The sequence below is a fragment of the Lepidothrix coronata genome, unplaced genomic scaffold (genome assembly GCF_001604755.1).
Source record: "Lepidothrix coronata isolate B3197 unplaced genomic scaffold, Lepidothrix_coronata-1.0 Scaffold172, whole genome shotgun sequence".
NCBI lineage: Eukaryota > Metazoa > Chordata > Aves > Passeriformes > Pipridae > Lepidothrix > Lepidothrix coronata.
The window spans coordinates 1,105,232-1,111,490 of NW_016690352.1; positions in this window are offsets into that span (position 1 = coordinate 1,105,232).

Sequence of the window (6,259 nt, forward strand, 5' to 3'; positions counted from 1 at the left end):
TACTTGTTTTCCCTCTAAAGAGAAGCTGATTCATATGACCTAGAAACTGGGTGATGCTTAGCAGAGGGACAACAGCATTTTAGTACATGAATGTCTCATAAAGGAGGTAATTATGTGATTAATTGCACAGCCATATGAAAAACCAATCTGCACACTAAAATCTCTCCTATAATCCACCACAAAAAAAAACTTATTATGACCATTCAAATAGATAGCCTAAAATAGTCCTCTTTGTACCTTATGAAATGTTTTTTGCTTCATATATTAATTTTCCATCAGTCTCACTTCCGTAATAGTTTTGTTTTCTTTTTTTAAAATTCTGTCATGGAGTATGTCAGCATTTAAAAGCAGTTTCATATTTTATGACTTTTTGGATGACAAAAAAGACCTTTTTACCTCTGGGTCTGGATTTTTAGGATGGGACACACAGGTCTCACTTTTAGCCCTGAGACAAGCTCTTGGAAGTGAAACATTTAGTTCTATAAAGTATTTTCATGTAATTTGCTGGGATATTAATATTTTGCTCTGGACTTGGAATGTACCTGGGACATGTCTTATTGTCAGCTGCTGTAAACACTAACTAGCTCTTGCAATGTTTTTTAAATTCATTTTTTTGTTTTTAATAACTCCAGAAAAAATGTACTGGTATAGAATGATGCAAAGGCTTTTTTGTTAGGTGTTTTGTATCTCTGCATTATCACTATTGCAGTCAGATTGGAATTGACTTTCATAACTAAAAAAGTTCAAAACATTTCTATACTTACCACACAACACAGTTTTAGTGAAATACATTGGGTTTACACACTGTCTTTTGAGGTTTGTTATGTGGCAAACATGCTTTGTTTTTTTAGCTTCTGGCTTCAGGATGGTTATTGTTAAAACAGATTCTTAGAGGTCTGTGCTTCAATATTATTGTTCTGAATCCTTACTTGTCCATCTAGGGCTACAGCTCTAAAAGAGACAAAATGAAGCTGAATCTTTCCTTTCGAAAAGGACTATTCAAAGTGAACATAAAATCAATTTTTCAATAAATGTAAAACCACACAGCATCTGGGAAATGGAAAAAGTGGTAATGTCTGTGCTGTGGGATGGAAAAAATTATGAACAGTGTAATTTGTGCAGTATTTTGCCCTTTATTGTGTATGTGCTGTGCTGGGAGACTCACCTCTCAGGCAGATCACAGAAAGATGCAAAGGTCAAATCCAGCTGAAACCCCTGCTAGTGCACCTGAGGTATTTGCTGAAAACAGCAGGCAAGGATCAGCCTGAGCATGCAAAAAACCAGCACCCTGTGAGAGCCTGCTGTTTCCCCCTGTGTTTGGGAGAATTCTAATATCTGTTGATCTGCATGAGGATTTGTGCGTGGCTTTAAAGAATTGACATTACCTTACATTTACAGCGTCCACCAAGGAAAAGGAGATAATTTTTCTCTAGTCCCTAATCATTTAGGAATGGCAAAGTTTTGGTGCCTCTACAGTTTCCTGAGGACTCTGTCAAAATCTTGTTACTTGACCCTCTAAGTAGTATTCTTTTGCTTCAATAAATGATAAGCAAAATTCAGTTGATACATGTCTAGGAGACATTTTCAAGTGCCTGCAGCTACCAAAGCTAATCACAGTGGGTTATTTCTGGTTTTTACTCTTACCCCAATTTACCAGTCACATATCTTCCTTTTTGTTTTTTTCATTTCACTCACTTTGGTATTTGCACACACATAAAAAAACCCACTACAAACAATAATTTTCTTGAACAGTAACATCAAAATGATTTTTACATTGGGAACATAGACCAAAGTGCATCCAGCTCCTGGTAACTGAGGGCTATCTCCGTGTGGTGGTTTGAAAAACCTTTTTTGAGGTAGTAATGGTTTGCCTCACTGATAATACTCTTACTGGACCAATCAATAGTCCACGTGCACCCTACAGAAATTACATGCCCACAGAAACGGAAGAGAAGGTAGTGAAGATAGTTTTTTAGTAGGTGGGTAACCATGATCTGAGCCACGAGGAAGCAAGGGGCCAGTGAGCCCCTCTGGGGCCCCCAGAGCCCAGCCGAGGCTACAGGAGACCCGGTATAGTGTCAAAGCTGGACTGGGTCCCGTAATCAAGAGTTGGAAGAGTTTCCTTACTGTCAGCAGCAGCAGAAGACACTGAAAGCAGCAGCGGAGCAGTCCTGAACAGAGGCAGTGATGGCTAAAAGCCAAAAGATAGTAGCAACGAGATAACGTGAAGCCAGCTGAGAGACACAATGTTCCTGCAGGAGGGAGAACTGGCAACAAAACAGAGGAAAACTCAACAGAGCTGGTTTGGGGTAAGACTGTATTATTTTCCCAAAACCAGAGACCCTCTGAAGAGGAGGGGTGAGCTTCCAAACCCTTAGGGAGTCCCGAAATGCAGCAGCAGCTAGAGAGAGAGAGAGAAAGGAGCTGAAAACCTGGAGTTTGTCCTGAGAGCTGAGCCAGGACGGAATGCGGAGGAGGTGGCCGTGCCCTCTGCTGCTGCTGTTGCTGTTTCTATCAAGCTGTCGAGCTGGGACAGAGCAAAAGAGCATTGGTAAGATTGAACTGAAAGCTGCTTTTAATGTTCTAACCCAAGAGAAATGAAGATCTACAAGGAAATCCCCTGAAGGCTCGGGCTTGGGGTTGAAATTTCCACAAAGTAAGAGCAAAAATCCTGACTGCCATACTTAAATCTGCTGCCTCAGGAAAATGAAGGACACTAACCAATGCCACAAAAAACTGAAATGAAGGAACTGTGGCCTGAGAGGTGATAGAAAGACTTTTCTCTTTTCTTCTTGGACTTTTATTGAAGAAGAGGAGAAATTTAATTTAATGTAAATATATATGTGGGTGTAAATAAACCTTTGTAAATATTTTCCCCTTCCCCCAATAACGAATGGTTCTGCTTTGTCTGAAAACTCTCCACATGGGGTGAAAAAGACATCAAGTCCATACCATCAGTAAACCCTCTCAGGGGCAAACTGTGTGGCGGGGGGGGGGGGGGCCTTGAACTTAAAAATTAGGTTCTTAGGAGTTTCAAACCACCACACTCTGTTGGTAGAGACACAGAACAAAAGTGACCATGAGTCTACAAGGGTAGCTCTCAGGGAAGAGATTTAGGCTCCCATACCTACTTCATTTAACAATTAACATAAAATGCATTGTAGGCTTAGGTCATAGGGCCAGAGTCCTTTGACTAGCCCTGCTACTATTTAAACTGCGGAAATGTGATACAAATACAAGGCAATTATAAACTAACCTCCCTACCTTCCTTATCACACTTTCTTGAAAGAAACTTGATCACATAAAAGATGGTTAGGATGCTTTTCTAGGAGCTGGGAATTATGAACTCATGGTTTTTTACAGAAGGGATTAGCAAAGTCTGTGGAAGCTTAAAAGAAAAAAGCTCAAGTCATGAGCACATTGTATTTGTTACCTTACCTCTGTGTCTGTCATTGGTGAAAGCATGTTGAGCATAATGGATTTGGGTTTGGAAAATATAGTGGAAAGAGGGCATTGAACTGGTTTGTCTTTAAAGAAGAACTAGAAAAAAATCAATGTGTTTCTTTTAAGTGAAAAAGTTTAGGTACTCTAACTTTTTTGAGATAAAGTTATGACTTCATCTCTGTAAGAATCAACATGATGAATAATATTTTCATAAATAAATTTTTGGTCAATCCAGGTAAAAGTATAATACAATTCAACATTTGGAATTTGAAGCCAGACAAATTAAAATTAAATTCATGTGAATATGATTCACTGAGTGGCTAACTGATTAACCCAACTGTTTTCCAAGGGCTACAGTGGACTCCTTATCCCCTTAGATCAAGATGAAATATTTTAATTAAGGTAAATTAAATCCAAATGGAAGCATATTATGCAGTTTCTCATAGGGGTAGGCAGATTGATGCCAACAATCTACCATCTAGCTCTGTGCCCCAAAGTTGATCAAAACAAACCTTGAACTCAGAATAGCACATTACCATGTCTATCTCTTCCTAAGAAAGGGCCAATCTCCTTCATTCTTGAAAAGAGGTCCCAAAAATTTAATGCCAGGAGAACATTTGAGCTCTGAAAGACTCTTCCATAATGAAAAGTCCAATATGCACCATTCTTATTACCACACTTCAATAACCTGCAGGCAAGACCTGCTCTGCTTGGCTGGAGCAAGGTAGAATGCTGTTGACTAGGAGGGTGGGAAATAGAATCACAGCCCATCTCCAGATCTTTCCCTCTGCTGGTTTGGCTGATGAGAGAGGAGGCAGTGGTGGAGGAGGTCTGGGGAGTTATGACTCAGTGACCCAACTAATGTTACAGGTTTTGTGACTATATCAACAGATCACAGAATCACAGAATCAGTTGGGTTAGAAGGGACCTCCGAGATCAACAAGTCCAACCCTTGATCCACTACCGCCATGGTTACTAGACCATGGCACTAAGTGCCACATCCAGCCTCATCTTAAAAATCTCCAGGGATGGAGAATCCACCACTTCCCTGGGTAGCCCATTCCAATGCCTGATTACCCTTTCTGTAAAGAATTTCTTCCTAATATCTAACCTAAACCTCCCCTGGCACAGCTTAAGACCATGCCCTCTTGTCTTGCTGATAGTTGCCTGGAAGAAGAGACCAACCCCAACCCGACTACAACCTCCTTTCAGGGAATTGTAGAGAGTGATGAGGTCTCCCCTGAGCCTCCTCTTCTCCAGGCTGAACAACCCCAGTTCCCTCAGCCTCTCCTCATAGGACTTGTGCTCAAGTCTCTTCACCAGACTTCTTGCTCCTCTCTAGACCTGCTCCAGCACCTCAATATCCTTCCTGAACTGAGGGGCCCAGAACTGGACACAGTAATCCAGGTGTGGCCTCACCAGCGCTGAGTACAGGGCAAGAATCACGTCCCTGGACCTGTTGGCCACACTGTTCCTGATACAGGCCAAGATGCCATTGGCATCCTTGGCCACCAGGGCACACTGCTGGCTCAAGTTCAGCTGCCTGTCAATCCAAACTCCCAGGTCCCTTTCTGCCTGGTTGCTCTCCAGCCACTCTGTCCCCAGCCTGTAACGCTGCAGGGGGTTGTTGTGGCCAAAGTGCAGGACTCGGCACTTGGCCTTGTTGAACCTCATCCCATTGGAAGCAGCCCAACTCTCCAGCTTGTCCACGGCCCTCTGCAGAGCCCTCCTGCCTTCCAGTAGATCAACACTCCCCCGCAACTTAGTGTCATCTGCAAATTTGCTGATGGTGGACTCAATCCCCTCATCTAAATCATCAGTAAAGGTATTAAATAGAACTGGGCCCAACACTGATCCCTGGGGGACACCACTAGTGACCGACCGCCAACTGGATGCAGCCCCGTTCACCACCACTCTCTGGGTCTGGCCATCAGCCGTTTCCTAACCCAGCACAGAGTGCCCCTGTCCAAGCCATGGGCTGCCAGCTTTTTCAGGAGTATGCTGTGGGAGACAGTGTCAAAGGCTTAGCACAAGTCCAGGTAGACACATCCACAGCCTCCCCCTCATCCACCAGATGGATCACCTGATCATAAAAGGAGATAAACTTGGTCAGACAGGACCTGCCCCTCCTAAACCCATGCTGACTGGGTCTGATCCCTTGTCCATCTTGTAGGTGTTGTGTGATTGCACTTAGGATGATCTGCTCCACAACCTTGCCAGGCACTGAAGTCAGACTGACAGGCCTATAGTTTCCCAGGTCTTCCTTCCGGCCCTTTTTGTGGATCGGCATGACATTTGCCAACTTCCAATCATCTGGGACCTCCCCAGTGAGCCAGGACTGTTGGTAGATGATGGAGAGCAGCTTGGCGAGCTCTTCCGCCAGCTCCCTCATCACCCTTGGGTGGATCCCATCTGGTCCCATAGACTTGTGGGGATCCGAGCAGCTCAGTAGATCTCTAACTGTTTCCTCCTGGACTACACGGGGGCTATTCAGATTCTTATCTCTTTCTACAAGCTCCAGAAGCCAGCTGTCCTCAGGACAACCTGTCTTACTGTTGAAAACTGAGGTAACGAAGGTGTTAAATACCTCAGCCTTTTCCTCATCTTTGATAACCATATTCCCGCCAATGTCCAGTAAAGAATGGAGGTTTTCCTTGCTCCTCCTTTTGCTATTGATGTATCTGAAGAAGGACTTTTTGTTATCCTTCACAGAAGTGGTGAGACTAAGTTCAAGTTGTGCCTTTGTCTCTCTAATTTTCTTTCTACATGACCTAACTATATTCCTAAACTCTTCCTGAGCAGCCAGCCCTTTTTT